At 40.7% G+C, this 19886-nt stretch overlaps 1 protein-coding gene across 11 annotated transcripts in view; it reads left to right on the forward strand.

Annotated features, from left to right (window-relative positions):
- The first annotated feature begins 89 nt into the window (after positions 1-89).
- The window catches only part of ATXN7 (ataxin 7), a 140206-nt gene continuing 120409 nt past the window's right edge, over positions 90-19886 (forward strand). For all 11 annotated transcript variants that reach the window (XM_029243589.1, XM_029243580.1, XM_029243582.1 and 8 more), the window contains exon 1: positions 90-130. The gene's annotated coding sequence lies outside the window, so the exon portion shown is untranslated. The remainder of the gene's footprint in view (positions 131-19886) is intronic.

A 19886-nucleotide genomic window follows, 5' to 3' on the forward strand; every position in this document is an offset into this window, starting at 1 on the left:
GGGGCGAAGCCAGGCGGGCGGTGGCGGCGGCCCCGGTGCGGCCCCGGCCTCTGCCGCCCCCCCCCGCCCCCCGCTGCCCCCGTCCGGCCCACGCCCAGAGGCCGCCCCGGAGGCCTCCGCCAAACGCCAGGTGAGCTCGCCTGGGCGCCGCCGGGGCGGCGGGGGCCACGCGGGGTCCAAGCCCCCCGCGCCTCCCGGGGGACAGCCACCGCGGCCCCGCCGCCCCATTCCCGCTACCGCTGCTAGTGGTGCGCTCGCTCTCCTGGGGGGGGCGGGGTGGGCGGAGGGGGCGCCCTGCCCGCCTGAGCACGGGAGTCGGGGGAGCCAGGGCACAGAGGGGGCGCGGCGTGAGGGTCCCTGCGAAGTTGGCGCCCACGCGCGCCTGGGCGGGTCTCGCCCGCGGATACTTGCGCGGGGCGCGGCCGGCGAGCGAAAAAGGCCCCGGGTTCCAGGTGGTGCGGTTACGGCCTCGGCGGCCGCCCCCTTCCCCTCGGGGCTCGGGCGGGTGCTGGGAAAGGGGGCCCGAGACATTTAGCGAGCTGCGGGGGGAGTTCGCGCAGCTACTGGGAGCCGGCTGCCGGGCGTCCTCCCTGGGCGCTGGAATCCCCGTCGATGACCGGGATGGGGTGCTCTTATTTATTTTTCTCTGTGATTTTCAAAAACTGCCCCCATCTTAAGGGGAAGTCGCAAGTGAAGGGAGAGGGAGGTGCTCGATGAGAAACGATGCCTAGTGTGTAGAGTTACACATTTCTGGAGCACACTGCCGGTGATACTGGTGTCTTTTCCCAAAAGTCACTTTGATTCAACTTCGATGGGTTTCTCGCAAATGGCAACATTTCGATGGTGAGGGGCGAGAGGAAACGAGCTGCAGCAGTCCGGCTGATTTGATCTCCAGTGGGATCGATTCAGTGAGCTGCAAGAAGCGGGTCTGAGTTTTCAACCCAGGTTTGATATTCTGTGAGTTACTTTCCAATATTTCTGCCCCCCAGGTACCTCGCTTCTTCATATTAGGGATGAAGTATTTATCGAGTATGGATTTGGTTGTTTCAGTTTCCTTAAGCAAATTGGGTTCATTCTCCCGGTTTTCTCTTAGTTGTAGAGGAAGAGCTGTATATGCAAATGGATGACAGTGAAGGGTGTATCACCTCTAGTGAGAAATCAGTATGCATGGAATTTTATTCGTATATATGAAGTCTAAACTTCAGTAATGCTCTTTAACAGTTCTCTAAAGAGTTAGCACCTTTGAGTTTTAGCACAAAGGCAAAAAAAAATTTACCTTGAGTGAATATTTTGAGGTATAACTTGCCCTCCCCCACCGTGGGAAATCTCCTGGTTTTGAAAAAATATTGGCCTAAATGCTGGCTGTGCATGGGTTTGGGATCCTGTGCATTTTCTTGGTTTACAGGCAGAGAAGACACTCTAACCAAAAGATGAATTACTTTAAATCTTAAGTACTACATATTGTAAGTTGAAGTGTCAGTTGACTGTCTATCCCAAGTGGCATTTTGGAGGGGATCATTGTTGTTTAAAAGATAATAGTCAAAAAAAAAAAAGTAATAGTCAAGTGGTGAAAGGGTGTTCTTTTTAAGTTACTTGTTACTTGGCTGTATCATCATAATACTGATTTGGAAACAGTATCTAGTGACTTAAAATAATCTTTAATGTTGTTGATGGGAAAGTATCACTGCTCCCTGTAACTTAAATTTTCATGAGGCAGGCTATCCGTGATTCGTAGATGGAGTCCTGGCGAAACACTTATAAGTTCATTTTGTATTTTGTTGGGCAGTGCCAGGAATTTTCTGAAGTAATAAGACCAAGAGAGATTGGAAAGACTTTAAAGTTTGAGGTATACCTGAAAATAAACATTTCTGAACATTCTTGACTCAAGTGGTGGGAAACACAGCAAAATTTGAGCCTTTCTGAACTTGAAAAAATCTGCTTTGTCAGCCGCATAACTGGCAATTGCATTGACACATCTTTTGTATTGAACATTTAAGCACTCTTTTAATTGACTTTTCTCCGTCTCATATATAGTGAGAGAACATCTTTTAATAAATCTTACAAGTGGTTTTCTTTTATACAGTTTATTATATATTCACATGTTCATGAATGTTAAAGTAGAAGAGACTCAAGCTCTATGCCATACTAACATTTCTTCCTTTCCTAGGGAAATCTCTGTGAGCAGAAAGAAGTAGCAGATTTTAAACTATAAGAAAACTGATTTGGACTTTGCACATGTATGACTTTAGGTTTGGTGATTTACTCAAGTCATTAGATTTGTTCTTTGAGAGTATGAGAGTCTAGTTAAGGAAGTTTCTTTGAGTATTTATTTAATATTAGCCTCTGACGCTATAAAAGATGATGAGAGCTAGCTCTGTGGTCTTTACCCTGGTCCTGTAAAACAGGCATTTCGTAATATGCTTTTAGAGCTAGGATTATTTTGGCAGTCTGTGGACCTCAAGGAGTCATGAGTGGGCTTCAGGAGATTCCTGCACCCCCTATGGTTGTGACCTAATCTTTTTTGTGTATGTGTATTTTTCTGGGGAGGGGTCTATAGTTTTATAGGAGAGGTCCTGGGCCCCCCTAATAAGAGATATATGTTTTTATTAAATAAAATGGGAGTTAGAATAATTCTTAAGAGAAAAAAATAAGAAAAAGTATATCTTTGTGCTCAGTACTTGCCTTTTAAAGTTGTCTTAACCTTGTCATGTGGTCTTAAGGGTGCAAAAGCACTGCCATTTTGTTCCCACAGCAAACTGTTGTCTGTCAGTTGATAAGCCATGCATACACATAGAGGGCTTGACATGCTGGCCCTAGGTGCATTGTGGCTGTTTCTCAATTATACTTAAAAATTTAGACCGAATACATTGATGGTCGATAGGCAGAGGCTTGAGCTTGACAACCAGTTCTTGGAGTGAATGGTTCATTCAGTTCCACTCTCTACTGCTCTCCAGCAAAGATTCTGGAAGAAGTGAATTGTATTTTCCTTTCTTTAAACATTGAAGGAAGAGAGGATATTATGAGTGAAGAGAGAGATGAATAAAATGCTCATGGCCATAAAAATAAACTTGCTTCCGGTATTCCTGTGGTTTTTCCCTTTCCCTCTCATTTATTCCTGGTGAGCATTCTTGCCCTTTGCTTTCAAGTTGGAGAGTGGTTAGGAACACAGGCTTTAGACTCGAACCTGGATTTGATTCCCATTTCCTGAGCCAGCCAGCCAGCCTGCCTCTCAGAGTCTAGAAAAGATGACCATTAAATGAGGTAAGAAACGCAAAAGGCTTTGCTCAGTCATAGGCCCCTAGTAAGTGCTCAAAGGTGGTAGCCCTTTTGAGGATGGTTTTATTCTCGTCTGTAGAAGGAGATAGCTCATACGTTCTTTCAAAGAGAAAACCTTTAATCATACTCATTCCCACATAAACCTTCTGGGACCATCCTGCTTTCAATTCAGAAAAGCCTTTCACATCTTTCTGGTTATCATGGGTAGGTACCCCAGCATCTATAGGTCCTATTAGACCTGTCTACTGTTCTTAACAATGGGGTTGCATTCTCTGTTAGGCTGGCAGGCTATGTCTAAATCCTGGGTATGTCAGAGCCAAACTAATAAGCATGTACCAAGGTTGAGAGCTGTGAACCATTCAAAAACGACTTGATTTTTATGGCCTAGAACAGAGATCAGCAAACTTTCTGTAAAGGATGAGGTAGTAAATGTTTTCAACTTCGCTGGCCACCCAGGTCCCCGTCACACCTTCCACCTCTGTCAGTGCATGGAGAAAGCAGCCATAGATAAAAGTGAGTTGGCATGGCTGCATTCCAGTAAAACTTTGTGGACACTGATGCTTGAATTTCATATAATTTTTATATGCCATGAAATATTAAAAAATTTTTTTCAACCATTTAAAAATGTTGTGTACAGGCAGCAGCTCATGGTGTGTACAGGCTGAGGCTGGATTTGACCCATGCATGGGCCATAGTTTGCTGACCCCCTTGCCGAGAAGGCCCGGAAGTCCTATAGGTTTATGAAGTCACCAAGCAGCACTCCCCGCAGCCATTTGCCATCTCAAGTATTCAGTGCTTTCGGTATGCAGACTTTAACTAATGCCCCCATCGTCCCCATTAGCATGAGACTCCAGTACAGTTAGTTGTTACTAGTTTTGGTGTGTGGCCTTCCCTTCTTAGCACACGCGTTGTACTCACCAGTAAATTATTTATTGCTAAAAATGTTCTCACTTTGCCCAGTTTTCTGTAGAGCTTGATGAGTGAGCCCTGTCCTGTGTGATGGTTTTGAAGGGAATCAGTGCCTTTGGAGCTGTCTTACGCCTCAAGTTCCTGTTACCCTCCCTGTGCCCTGGAAGGGAAGTAATTGATACTAGGCCTCAAGCTGCTAAGGAGCCGCTCTTACCTGTATGCAGCCTCCTCCACCCCCCTCTGCATGATGTTTGCTCAAATAAAGCACACAAAGATTCCTCTTGTGTTCTAACCCCTGGAGATTAGCTCCAGGATTGGTGTGTACAGAGCATGTAGATGTATATGTCTGTGTGTAATTTCATCCGGCCGTCACTGAAGCTCTGAGAGTCGCTTCTTCTTCTTTTCACCTTTTCTCTCTCTTGACCCTTTTCTCTTGGCCATTGTATAGGATGCAGATTTGGTGACCTAGTGGTTGCTATAATTGATTATTTTTTACTTCTCTTCCTGCCTTTTAGAATTCTCTACTAATTGCTTGTTTTGCAGCAAATATGTTCTTTTTGGAGTTTAACTTTTCAAAACCACATTATGCTGGAAATAAAACCCACTAATTGGGTGTTTTAGAATTTCCCTCCTCCAAAGGTAAACCTAATGCAATATCAGAGGCCTGAATTGATATTTTAGATACTTAGTGATAAATTGCAGTTTTAAAGTTCTTGGCCATTTAATCTAAATGTTAGAAATGTAAAGTATGTTATTACACTTAACATTTAAGGGTTTCCTTCTTTTGAAAAAGGTAAATTTGGTACATATTTTCTGGATGACACTTGGGGCAATATGAATCCAACAAAATCATGAAATAAAATGCGAAGCCAACATCTAGGAATTTATCTTAAAGAACCAGTCAGTCAAGGGTGCATAGATGTGTGTGCCAGACTCCTCACTACCCTGGTTTTTGTAATAGCAAAACACAGAAAGTAATCTGAATGCCTATTAATAAAGGGTTGATTAAGTCAATTAGAGCCTATCCATACAGTGAAATAAAATACTGTGCAATCTTTAAACAGGATGATGCAAGTTGATATTTACTGACATGGGAATGATGTTTAGGAGAACAGAGGATAGCATGAGAATATGTTTAATGTGTGATTTTTAAGGTGGATGAAAGCCCTGTGTATAGAAACCTAAAAGCAAGTATCTGGAAGGACGTACACCAAATACTAATAGGAGCTTGTTACCTCTAGGTAATAATATTGTGGATGATCTTTTCTCTTTATGCTTTTTTTTGTTTGTTTGTTTGTTTTAGGTAGCATATGCTGCTTTTATAATGAGGAAAAAATGATAAAGTTATTAAAGAATAAACATACTAATGGAAAACATCTCCTATATGTGGCTAAATGAGGCCTCATTCCCCGAGATGACCAATTTCCCTCATGGTCTGTGTTGTATTGAATGAGAAGTGAAATATGCTTTCTCAAATGCCTTTAAAAATGTTTTCTATATTACTAATAAGCAAGAATATTTTCCAGACTCTTCCAACAGGAAAGAAAAAATTCCATACAGGACTAAATAAATATCAGGTTTTAGAAGAAACTCACTGAAAACACAGACGCATAGGCATTGATAAAGAGAGTATGTTGTGCCTCATTTCTTGTTGTGAAGGATTCTTTTCCCGCTGTTGAAATTCTTATAAAACTGTAAGGAATTCATATGTATGGAGGGAGTCTAGGCTAGTGGTTAAAAGCATGAGCTCCAGCACTTCCTGTGTTGCTCTTGTCCAGTTAGAACTCAGTCTCCTCATCTGTAAAATGTGGATAATACCATGCTAAGCTGTTGTGAAGATTAAATGATAAGTGCTTAGCAGAGTGCCAGATACTTAGCAGTATCCAAGGAGGAAGAAGTGGTGGGAGGAGTGAGGGCATAATAATAACAGTAATGATAGTGATAATAGTGCTGATAATGACAATATTAGCTACTAATATTTCCCCCCTTCTAGATATAGGTTTGCGCGAGGGCAGAGCCTTGTTTGCTGCATTCATCAGCCTAAACCCTCTAACCAGACCAGTTACCTTGACCAAGACAGGTGTGTGGTCTAGTTTCACCCAGTCATGCTCCCTTTACCCTGGCATCACTATCAAAAAAAAAAGAAGAAGAAGAAAAAGGAGTGCTCAGGGGCTCACAGGCATAGAGTTGGTGCTCCGTAAATAGTTGTTGAATGGATGGTAACCTAAAGCAAGCATTTTCTCTAGATAGTATGTGGTGAGCTTTTAAAAGAGGGTTTTTCTCATTTTTCAAGTTTATATGGAAGGCGGTTCCAGGCAGAGAAACTGTTAAAGGGAGAATCTGTTTTGAGTTCTCTAGTTTTTAAACTAAGTTTTGAGACATAGCAATTTTGCTTCATTTTTCTTCTTTTAGCCAGTTACCTTCAATTCCAGCTCAACCCTGTTTGTACCTGCATCCTTGTGGTATAACTATGATAACTAGAGAAAATTTTCACTTTATTTTCACCTAAGTTAGCTGGGCTTTGGAGTATGTTCTACCTCCTGCCTAAACCTCTGTGTTCTGACTGAGGTACATTTCATTGTTTCTGTGGACTTAGAAGCATTGACCTGGCTGTAAAGAATGAGAAGTGTAACCACATCTGCCTCTGACAGTTATTTGGAAACACTGGAGTGTTGAGTTCCTTCCTAGGAAACTTTAGGAAATGCATGGAATAAAAGAATGTAGACATATTATGATAATTCATGAAGCACATCTATCAGTTATCTATTGCTGAGTAATAATGACCCTCTCCAAAATTTTGTGCCTTAAAACAGTGATCATTTTTTTGCTTACAGTTAGGGCAGGGCAGTTCTTCCACAGGTCTTGCCTGGCCTGAGATCAAATTCTAAAAGTTAAGGAAAGTTAATCTCTATACCAGTGCTTCTTAAACCCCTTGCTAAAGACACTTGCATGGGGCAGGGAGAGAGAGTGAAAAGTGGGAGGAAGCAGATCTTTAACAATCTCCAAAGAACAATCCATTATCTTAAAATTCGACATGAATTTTGTATTCTACTCCATGATGCATGCCTTTGTTTTACCATAAAATTAAGTCTAAATTACTTGCCAATCAAATTACATTTTATCTCCCAAATCTCTGAGAAAATTGCATCTTCTAGACTCAAAATAATGACTAATCAGCTAAAGGTCTTCGGTTGTAAGCAACAGAAACTAAATCTGGCCACTTTAAGTGAAAAAGGAGGTTGCTGGAAGGATGTGGTGTAGCTCCCAGCATTGACAATAGAGCTGAAGAACCAGACCTCAGAATGGATCAGATCCAGAGCAGCTTCAGGGATCCACGTAGCGGGACTCGGTGGAGAGTGTCCTCGGCGTGCCGGACTTCATAACTTCTCCAATTGTTTTTAACCCCTCTCTCTACTGAGTGTGTCTCTCTCAGGCTCAGACTGCGTGCTGGCAGGCGCCTTGGTTCCTGCCTCACCAAGAAAGTACTTTTGGGGGCAATTATCATTTCTCAGCAGCGGGGAGTGGACGCAGGGCTGGTAAAACCACGGACGTCCACGGTCTAAACATTTGTGGGCCTCTGTGTGTGCGTTACTTTGTGCATTATCTATCACATTTAATACTTGCAACACTTCTTTCCCTCCCAATCCTACATGCCTCTTAAACCCCAGTTTGAGACACAATCTTGTGGCTCCACACCACCTATTTCCATTTCAGCTAATCTTACCACTGTAAGTGTAGTAACATATTTATCCATTTCTTATGTGGTAATCTTTTATAAAACTATGCATTTCCCTGATATTTTAGAAGAAAAGCACATGGACTGTAATTTAACCATTTTTTGGTAACAGAGTCCCTGTGAAGAACATTTTTACCCAATGCACAGTGATCCCTTCAGGACACAGTGAGATAAATACTGTTATTGGCCTCTGCACTAAATGTCCCAAACTGCCCTGCGTTTGTTTCTGTCTCTTGAAATGTCTAGCTGCTTTCATTGTATTCTTGCTAATACCTTAAAATAAACATTTTAGACCTTCCATCTTATAAGCTGAAGGGACAATCTATGTTTATATAGCCTTTAGAGTATAAGTTAAACTATGCTTCAATCAGTAAAATGTGCAAATACAATGTGATTTTATTCAGAGTGTTTTCACATATTTTCCTGTTTTATACTCTCATCTTTTGAAGTCAGAGAAGAGCATATTTTCCCCTGTTTTTTAGCTGAGAATATGGTTTACAAAAGGTAAGCAGTTACCCTTGCAGCATATTACTGTTGGCAGGAGAACCCCTGGGTACTTTGACTACCCATGCTTTTGCTGAGGGCAGTTCTAGAATGGTGGTTTACCAATTGCAGAAGCCCTTTATCCGGTTACTCAAGGTCCCACGCTGAATTAGAGATGCGTGAACCTACGATTAACCTCTTACTGTGGGCACATTGGTGTGTAATGGAGGTATCTAATGGTTTCCTTGGTCATTTGCAGCCGCTTTTGTTTACTCTTGCTCTGGAGTCCCAGCGTCTTTTTATTTCCCCACAGATAACCAGTTGAGAAGCCGCTGATTTACCCCACCTCGTCTTCCCATGATTAGCTGGTTTTGAAGTACCTCTTGGAGCCCTTTAGTCTGGCCTTTTTTACTTCCCCAGGATGTAATTACCACCTTTGGTGTAGTCACTTGTCCTCCCAACCCCTGGACTCTTCTTTTAAATGGTCTGCCCTGTTTTCTGCTCTTCAGGTCCATCACTACAAGAGATTTTGAGAGGAGCACTTGACGCTTTTGTTTAATTAAGTCTCCAGACAGTGTTCTGTTAATAATAGGGTTGTATGTTAGGCCTTTTCCGCCTCAGTTTTAAAGTTTCATTGTCGTCTGAACCATCAACATGATCATAATGGCAATATGGTGGTCCTTGTTTGGCCATAGAGACGTCACAAGACTTTTCTGTAGCTTTAGAACCTCATTTTAGCATTTAACACTAGTTTTTAAATTATCTCTCTTTTTCTAATTTGTTTCAGGCACTGATTTCTACAGCTTTTAAACATGTTCTGTTAACAACAGTAGTCAAAAATCTAATTTTCTCATGGTCTCTTGCATTTCTAATTTGTATTAAGGTCTCATTTTTGCAGACATTTTGAACCTTTAGGATCCTTGAACTTAATCGTGAAGAGTGCTAACACAGTTCTGTATTGAAAAATGCATACTTTTCATTGCTTTGTATTTTATTCACTTTTTTATCCTTAAGTTTTAAAGTACTGAACACAAAAGGAGATTAAATATCTCCTCTTAGCTGCTCTTAAGAGGAGATATTTAAGACTCTAGTCTCTGCTCCCTGTACTCCTCACCCTGTTGATTATTATTGTTCTGGTAGTTATAACTATAAATCGAAGCTGGAAAAGAGACCATTTGCCATTACATTAGGACAGTTTAAATGGAGTCACTTGTTCAAATTTACCAGCTTCCTGAAGCTAGTAAAGATGTTTATAGTTTCTAAGATTCCTTGTTAATTTATTTCAACACAAGACAGTGAATAATACATGTTTAGCTATTATAGATAATGAGAAAGGTAGCTCCTAGAAAGCTAGTACATATTCCAGCTTTCTGTTTAGAACTATAAATGGCACTAAATTGAAAAATCAGTTGTCATAGTAAACAGCAGTGATGATGTCGTAGTAGGCAGGTTTCTGAGTGTGTCTGTTGCTTTAGCTGACTGCCAGCAACGATTAGCTTTCTTTTCCAGAGAGCTGGTGTCAAGTGTTAATCAGCTATAGACTGGAAAGTTTTTACTGGCTAACATTTGTGGTGCAAGAAACACCAGTCTGTGTTTTATCTGTAGTCTCTTAGCCATATCGTTGCATATGATATCATGCATATGATATTGCATGGTATTCTTACAAAAAGAAACAGTTCCATTTTTCATCTGTATTAGGAGTGCTTCAGAGTATGAAAATAGTGAATTTTGACCTCGAAGAGTCTAAATTATCTCAGTTAAGGTTGTGATGTGTCCCAGAAAAAATTTACACATTAAACCCAGTTCATCATTCTTGTTTTTTACATTTAGAGTAGTTTCTTAAATTGAAAACATAGTTCATAAAAAGTAGTATTGAAAATCTTAAAATACACAAAAGCTAAGAAATGTAACTTGGATTTTGAGTTTCAAGAATTACATAAACTTGGTTCTTACAGAAAGCTGAAATTCCAGAATGCTTATAGGGTTTTTGTTTAATAATTATTCCCTGATTTGCATAAGTCAGAGGTGTTTGTAGAAAATTTGGAAAATTTCACAAATACACAGAAGGAAATAAAAGTTACTCATACTTCTACTACCTAGAGGTACCACTATTAACATTTCATGTATGTCCACCTAGCTGCTTATAGAGTTTGCCAATAAAATATCCTTTGAAATGAACACTTAAGGGTAACAAGTGTTAGAAATGGATACACTACAGTGAGAACCAAGTTTTGTTAATCCCACTGCTTCTCAGTGTTTCCTTCAGGCTGAAGAGAGAGGCCTCCCCCCTGGGGTGGGACATGAGAGCTATCTCGCTCTTTGGCCAGCTTTCGCTGAAGTGTAGCCGAGCATCTTTTCTGCAGACTGTAGTGTATCTGCCTGTCTTTATCTTAGCAACTCTTGCTGTCAGCTCTGAATGCCTGCTGGTTGCAGAGGGAGACATTTGGAGTCTTTGTTGGAGTGGCTTGTTGACATAAGCCCCATGGATTCTTATCAACCTCCTAGAAGGATTCTTTCAATCAGCTCTTGATTGATCAGAAGAATGCCCCAATATTCAGAAATATAGTAACCTCCAGGGTAGTCCTGCCAAGTGAAAGCAAGGTGGAGTGTTTAGAGACTCCCAGGTGATTTCAATTAACATCTAACCTCAAATCCAGTCGCCTTGGTAAAAAAATCTGAAGGAGCTCAGAGCAGATTATGGTATAAGCATATGCCAGTCCTTGCCATTGGAAAAGTGCTAACCTGGTCAGCTGTGTTAAAGAGACAAGCGAGGCTGAGCAAAGCAGAATTTCTCATCCTGTTCATCTTTTGCCTAGTGCAGACGTACCCTGTGAAAGAGAGAAAGAAGGAAAGGTCACAGGCAGGTGGCTAGTAATACAAGATGGTTGGCTTTTCTTTCTGTGTGCCTTGGCTCGTGGTAAGCAGATCCTCAGGTCTGAGAAAATAGCAAAGTGAAGTGACACACAGGACAACTTCCCCAGGCAGTGATACAACTTCTGGGTATTCAGTGTGAAAATACAGTGCTGACTTTGATTCCAAAGCTCTCAGGGAGAGGAAACCCAGGGAGAAATAGGAGGAGGTGGCATCTCTTTGTAAACATTTTATTTTTCACATGTAGCAGACTCCTGCCTAGAGAATTGTTAAGTGTCAGCCCCTCCATTCTGCCAGCTGTTTTTCAAGAGCGCCCTCTCATGTTCTCTTGAACTGACCAGTTTAAAAGGTGTCACTTCTGCCTGAGAAACCTAAGAGCTTACATGCAGTGCTTGGTGTGAAGGAATTGCTCTGGAAAATGAATAACCTTCGTGATAACTGCTCACATGCAAAGGAGGGAGACTGCTGGTTTTACAAGTCTATGGTTTGAATTCTTAGTTCTGGCTGGAAACAGAGTCCAACTCTGATGGTTCAGGACTTTAATGAAGGGGTTATTTTCAGAGAGTGGGCAGAGTTAAGGGTGACATGGGGTTCCTGTCACCCAGAAACTAACAGCAACGGGAAGCTGTTATCACTGCTAGGTCCAAAGGAGCAAAGAGAAGAAATAGCATTCATTCCTGGTGTCCAAAGAGAGAGCTAGAGCCAAAGAGGAGGGGCTGTCTGACAGGCGCAATAGCCCTGGAGGGATTCAGCCACTGCCAGAAAATGCAGCCCAGACCGGGGAGAGAATAAAGAAGCAATACTCCCCTCCTCCACTTTCTTTCCTCCCTCTTTGATCTCCTTCCAGTGCCTTCTATTGGCCAAACCCACCTGGAAGCCTGACTGCAGGAACCTAGCGATGCTACCCATAGAGGTCAGCCTCTGGGGCACAGAGCAGGGCCAGAATGGTGGAAAATTGGTCTGGGGATGGAAAAAGGATCAAACAGAAAATTACTAGCACACCCTAGTAGCATATTCATAATCCCAGTTTCATCATTTTATCTTATCATCCTCATCTCCTGAAATCCCAAAATAAACCCTCAAGTATATGAGCTATTGGTTATAACTCAGTTCTGTCTTTTAATATAAGTAGCCTAAACAGTTACCCTACCCTTATCAGAGTTTTTAAATACTCAAAGAGAGAATCTGAACAATTCTCAGAAGAATTGGAAAATCACTGAACGACCTTCTGTTGGGGCATTTTGTTGTTGGTTAAAATTAAACTAAGATTAGAAAAAATGCATGCGAACTGTACAATATAACTAAAATATAAAAATTGTAATTTCAGTCACACATTGGTGAGATGGGTTTTTGTTGTTAAAATTAAGCTGCAAAAGGAAAGCAGAACTTTTTTTTTCTTTAATCCTTGCCAATTATCCCTTCAGATCTATTTCACTAAGGTAGGGTGAAGATTCTTACTCAGGCAATCTAGAGATAGAAGAAGAGATTTTTAGCTGTTAAAAGAGGATATGTTTCAATCCATAACTATTGAGTATTTGGCTTTGAGAGATAGAAAAATAAATAAGATATTTACTCTGCTTTCCAGAAACTTATGACCAAACAGTGAAAAGAGGTTCACACCCATCTATAATAATCAGCAATAGGAACTTTAATAGAAGCATCAGCTGTGGACTTAGAAAGAGGGAGAAGTGGTTTGTCTTTCCCAAAGATTCTTTCATATGGCTCATAAATATTTATCAAAAGTATACTTGCTGTGTCCTAGAAGTACAGACGATAAAAAGATACCAAATGGCCCTGACCTCAGGGAGCTGGGGTCAGAATAAGCATTTTACTACTGTTTCATCAAGGGCAGCCAATCATTTGATGCCTTACCATTGCCTCAGTGATGGATGACATGGAGAATCCTTACCATGCTCTACCGTGGTCCTCTGATCTGGCCCCACCTACCTGTCCAGCCTCCTCAGGTGCTCTGGCTTCTTAGTTCCTCGAATATGACATGCTTTCTCAGAGTTTCCCTTGCCTGGAGAGCCTGCTGCCACCCTCATCTCTGAACACCTCTTCTGTCTCCTGGACCCTCCTGGTCCCAGTTTAAATGCCACCTCTTCATAGAAGCCTTCCCTGACCTTCCAGACAAATTCCAGGGATCTTATTACTTTCTGTCAAACCCATATGTATTCAGGCACCCTGCTTTTACTCCTTCAAGCACCTTTCCACTTATTTGTGTGAAGTTTCGATGGCTGTCTTCCTTAGCAGAATGTAAGCACCATGAGAGCAAGGTACCTGTCTGTCTGTTTCACAGTTATGTCCTTAAGTGCCAAGCATGGTGCTCAATAAAGAGTTGTAGAAGGAAGGAAAAAACTGGTTTCAAGCCCTGGCCCCTACCACTCACCAGCTCTGCGACCTTTGTTATTTCACCACTTGGAGACTCAATTTCTTATCTGTAGAATGGGGATAATGGTGATAATGGCACTTAGAATGTGCTAGGCACTGTGCTTTATTGGTCTTATCTCCTCCATTAATTCTCATCGGGAGAGGTGAACTGATTTGCTTGAGGTCACATAGTTTGTTAAGTAGAAAACAGGATTTAAATCCTGATCTAATTCCAAAAACCGATTGCTCTTCTCCAGGCCTGTGATTGTCCTGGGGGTAAATCCAGGAGGGGAGAAGGTCCTTGATACAGGGTAGTATGGATGCCCAGGTTGGGAATGTTAACATGAATGAGGAAGCCAGCTGGAGATCTCTTAAACCAGTTTTAGGGAATCAGTGTGTGTGATTAACTCCATTTAGATGGAGAGGTAATGACTTGAGCCCTGAAGAAGCTAGCTGCATCTAGAAGTGGCCTGTAGTGTGAACGCCCTGAGGCAATCACTGGGGCCAAAGAGTAAAGCCAGGGAGTTGCTACTTTCTGTAAAATGCTGTAGGGGAGACCTCAATGGGTTTTATTTATTGAAAATATTTTGGAAGTAGGAAGTCTCAGTTTGGAGTCCCTTTGGGGGCAGAAGTGTCCAAAGCCCTCTCAGTTTGCATCTCTGTAGCAAAGGATACATTTTAGCTGATTCTTTCATTCCACTGTAGCACCCAGTGCAACAGTGTTTGAAAAGGAAGCACCAGTGTGAGGTAAGGGAGGGATGTTTATGTTCAGTTGTTTGATATAATTCTGTTATTGTTGGTTATGGTTTTTCTGTGAGAGTATGCCTAGCCCAGATGGGTGGCACCTGTGCACAAGTTACTTCACCTCTCTAGCCTCAGTTTCTCATTTGGAAATTAGGGACAATTAAAATATCTATTTCATAGGCCTGGCGTGCTGCATCCACACAGTGTCTGGCGCAAAATAAGCTTTCAGGCATTGTTAGCTGTTACCGTTGTTAATATTTCCTGTCCATTCTGGTCCGTGCCTCTTGAATGAACGGGCATCGTTTACTTATCAAAGACAGGTTGACTGGGGCATGGGAATTGACTCTTTTTTTAAAGATCATGATTTTAGGGTTTACAAAGATAGTAAAAGTGGCAATGAAAAAAAAGGCAATGGCACACCCTAGTTGGACAGTCCTAGTGTTTCCTAGATGTGATTATGATGAAACGTAAAGCGTGAACACAGGCTAATTCTTACAGAATCCATACTGTGGGCCGGGGCTTTGCTTTCCGTGCATTCTCCCTGAGAAGTAGGTTTGATTATATCTGTTTTACAGATAGGAAGTTATGATCTTTTCTAAGATGTTATAAGACAACTCTGGAAGTAGACTCTAAACCATGTGCTTCTCCAAACCGCTTTGTGCCTTCAGCATTGACAAGGCCTGACTTACCTTCCAACAACTCCAACAACTCTGCTGGGAGGGCAGAATGGGAACAGAGCTAATTTCTTTTGAATCTATAGGATTAATTGGAAGCACTAGGCATAGTGTGCTGTCTAGTGCCCAGAAGAGGCTCAAGAAATGTTTACTGAATATAAATCTTAATCAGATTGAGTGAGAAAAAGATGACAGAAAATCAGTATTAGGTGCTGGCTCCAGCCTATTTTCTATTTAAAAAAAGGTGGGGGGTGAGGTCACTAACTATTTTATTAGCATAGTCTGTTTACACAGACTGATGGCTGGAGTCTGAGGTGAAGAATTTTCCTGTGTGTTTTGCATGTGCTTAACTCCATTCTGTGCTGTTCAGTTATCTGTGGAAATCTGTTTGTTTCCCTTTAGGTAACCCCTGATGCCCAGGAAGCTCCTGGTTCTGTCCTTGTGTTGGGCTGATTAGTTTAGTCTCAGTTAAGATAAACTATGTGTAACCTTAAAATATTCAGACCATAAATAGGAAGGTGTAGCTGCTGTCATTGGTCATCATCAATGTATTTCATAGATAGATCTGACTGATATTTCTATTTTCCTTTAACTCAGGTAATTAAGAGCTGACATAAAGGAAGTACCATATAATGGTAATGGGGCGGAGGGAGAGAAAAGAGGAGACCTTCTTGCATTTTATAAAAAAAAAAGTTCATTCTGTTTCTCCATTGCCCCCACCCCCACCCCCGCCCAGCCCCGCCCCGGAGCTTTCTTTGCAATAAGGCATTTATTGTCATATCAAACCTGAAAGTTTGGCCAGTCAGATGGTAGTTTGATTACTAAGCATCCTCTTCATGATTTAGCATGTTATACCACACAGTGAAGATACTTAATGGGATAATTGTGTTGATTTACTATGCAAGTAGTTCATACAGAAATTTAAAAGTGTCAAACATTAAAAGACTTTGATAAGCCCCAACTCCCAGATCTTGGTTTCTAATACCATTTCCAATAAAAGGAACAACGACACATGACTTAATTCTATGGCTGGGGCAGGGAATAAGCAAGATGAGCCTGGAGGGTATTCTGATGCCAGAAAGCAAGAAAGTGATGAAATAAAACACACATACACAACACACAATGAATGATGAGGTAGTCAGAGGGACACAGGAGCCTGAAAGAGTGCCCAGTGGTCACAGCTGGGATGATTTAACTAAATAATGTAGTTTTAAATTATAACCCAAGATATAAAATAAATATAAATAAAATATATAATGTACCTATAATAAATAGTAATAAAAAATATATAACTAATATGTAATATATATATAGCAAAATAATAATGTAAAGCACATACCCCTGAGTCCATACTGATACAAATAAATGATTGAATAAGTAAAGCAAATTAGCGTAGATAAATTTTTTGTGTGGAAGAATTCCAAACGATTTTTGTCAATAATCCCCTGAAAGGAAGTGTAACATAACTGCCCATCCCTTAAATGTGGGCCTTGCACAGTCACTTCCTTCCCCAGAGTACAGTATGGAAAGAGGAGGGAGAACCTTTACAGGGGAGAAACCTGACAGGCACTACCTCAGCCAGTTGACCAGTTAACAACAGTGACAAATGTACACTTGATATGACATAACAAGGGTGGCACTTGAGCTCTGTGGTCTTCCTCCCCCAATCCAAGAATCTCATTATAATCCTGAGAAAAACATTGGACAAACAATTCAACACTTTCTCAACAGTACTCCTCAAAACTGTTGTCAAGGTTATCAAAAAAGGAAAGTCTGAGAAACTGTCCCGTTCTAGAGGAGGAGAAGGGAGACATGACAACTAAATGTAATGTGATATGGATGGGATCCTGGAGTGGAAAAAGGACATTAGGCAAGAACTAAGGAAATCTGAATAAAGTATGGACTTCAGTTAATAGTAATGTGTCAGTATTGGTACCTTAGTTATAACAAATATGGCACACTAAGAGGTGAACCATAGGGGAAATGGGGTGGGGTGTATAGGGACTCTGTTTAATCTTTACAACTTCTCTGTAAACTTAAAATCACTCTAAAATTAAAAGTTTATTTAAAAAAAAGAAGACTGTGGCAAAGATTAATCTATAGTTCAAGTTTAATTTTCATCATGCTGGGAGCCTGAAGTAAATAAAACAGCCCATGGTGTTCTAGGCTGATTATGGTGTAAAGTGGGGCAACTTCCTTGCTGTTGTCTTGTAAAGCCATGACAGTTTGTTTGCAGAATCAGAGAATGCAGTATTTCTAAATGTTCTCTTGTGGAATTTCCTACTGGCATGACTTTCTTCCCCCTTTGCTTCTGCCCAGTAGCAGTCCCTTGAGTGGCATTTGCTGTCCTAGTTAATCAGAGGGTAGGAGAAATGAAAAACTCTCCTCTTCCCCCTCCTACGAAGTTTCAATGGGCACTGGAAATGTAGGTCAAATTGCATCACTGTAAGGAAGGTACTTATGAAGTGCTGCCAGCCTCTCTTTAGATTCCGAGTCATGATGAGCCAGTGTTGAGCCAGCTTAGGTGTGAGATACAGGGAATCGGGGAGTCATGTTTTTGATGTAGTCCCAGAATGTTACATTTTAGTCAGTGATAAAAAGATCTCTGTCTAAAGCCCTAGTGAAAATAACTTACACTGGCTTTAATTTGCATCTCCCAGCTTCTGGAATTCTTTTTGTCTCATTTATTACTGGCACATTGCAGCAATTTATATTAATTTAGCCAGAGAGATGTTTGAATTGTAGACATGATTGCCATGTGTACATAAGAAAATAAATCTCATATTTGATAATCACATAAGTCTAATAATGCATTTTGCAAATTGCATATAATCATATGCTCATTGGGATCTTGATATCACAAATAGGTTGTTATATTTAAAGTATACTATTTCATGGCTCTCTATTTTTTTAATGGCAGAATCTCACAGATTTTAAAATAAGTCTTTAAATACATGCTCTTAGTTTTTACACATTGTATACCTCCTGCCCTTTGTAAGACATCCAGATGTTGGCTGCCAAAGTGGTCCATGTTACATTGTCCTGAACAGTATGTATCCTGACAGCAAAACCAATTCTAAAACCTACTCCATTTTCACTCTCTCCTTGCCTCTGTCAAGATAATTGGTAGTTCATTTGTATACAAAATGGAAAATCAGATGATAAAATATATTTGCATAGGCTTGGGTATTATTTATAATCTTATAGGATGAATAAATTATTCTGTGAAATATGTTTATAATCCAACATTTAGCTGTTTCTTTAACTTTGAAATAATTCAAGATTCACAGGAAATTGTGAAGATAGTACAGAGAGGTCCTGGTTGCTCTTCACCTAGTTTCTCCCGTTGATTACATCTTACCTAACTATAGCACAGTAGCAAAGCCAGGAAATTGACATTGGTATATAAGGTATGGGTATAGTTCTGTGTTAGTTTATCTCATCTGTCGATGCATGTAACCACTACAGTAATCAAGGTGCAGAACTATTCCATCGCTGCAAAAATCTCCCCTGTGCTGCTTCTTCCCAGGCACAGTCATTCCTGTTACCCTCACAGTCTCTAACTCCTGGCAACCACTAATCTGTTCTCCAACTCTATAATTTTGTCGTTTTGGGAATGTTACATAAATGTGATCTTTTGAGATTGGCTTTTTTCACTGAGTATTTTTAAAAGACTTTTATTTTAAAAATAATATTTATGTTAAACATTTTTAAGGAATATTTATTTTTAAAAGAAGTTATCATCCAGAGTTTGATTCTCGAATTTTCAAACCTGTATTTTTCTAGCTTGGGTGTTGTATACTCTGTGTTGCTATATTTGAACAGCAGCAGAAGTCGTATGTGCCGACGTAATAGCTGATCATAGCATTAACCTTATTGCCTGCCGTTAAGGATGATACGGAGAAGTTAAAGGGAAAATTACCCCGGGAGAAGCCAATTTCATCAACAAAGTAAATATTACAATTGATTACTGAGCAGGAGTAAGAAGTCCAAATATATACTTTAATTGTACCAAATACAGTAACTGACCCGCATTTGCGTTCCATTTCATCCTGAAAGAACTCTTTAAAGAAGAGAGACTTTTTGGAACAGGATATTTAAATGAACAACAATTGAAATATTTACATTAATTAGCTAATGTAAAGATCGTGTCACAGAATTGCTATATGTGGTTATTGTGAAATATCACCATAAGAAAGCCAGTATCTTTATCGTGTTAATGAGATTCTTTGGAAATGGAGTCCTGTGTGTAAATGAAGGCTGGGAACAAACAGCCTCCAAAGGAACAAATCTTCCTCAGAATCCGGTGTGTTGTTTTTGAACAAAATATTAAAAATACTCTGCGAGCTGTAGGAGGGCGCCTTAGTGTTTGGCTACAAATAATGATACCATGGCTCTAGGGAATCCCATGTGGCCAGACCTACAGAATTGTAATTGAGCAAATAGAAGGTGGGTCCCAAGGCACCATTCTGAGCTCACTGGTGGTGAAGGTGAAGGAGTGAGCCCTGCTCCTCGGCTTGCCCAGAGTTCCTGTTCCTGCACAGATTTTTACAAATGGGATACTCTTGTAACTGGTGTTTGATCTCCATTTGACTCTAGCTCCTGACATTGTAGACAGTCTTCCTCCCAGACAGGAAAATATTCTTTGTAATTAAAATCAGCCTCTATTTACTGACAACATTTTTCTTTTTTTTTTTCTTCAAGTAGCATTTGATCCTACTTAAAGTAGCTATTGGTATGGAGGAGAAGGGAAACGATCATTTATCGATCATTGAATGTATGCCAGCCACTGTACTGTGTATGTACATTTACACATGTAATTA

The sequence above is a fragment of the Monodon monoceros genome, unplaced genomic scaffold (assembly GCF_005190385.1).
Source record: "Monodon monoceros isolate NGI ecotype Baffin Bay Population unplaced genomic scaffold, NGI_Narwhal_1 Super_Scaffold_3, whole genome shotgun sequence".
NCBI classification, from domain to species: domain Eukaryota; kingdom Metazoa; phylum Chordata; class Mammalia; order Artiodactyla; family Monodontidae; genus Monodon; species Monodon monoceros.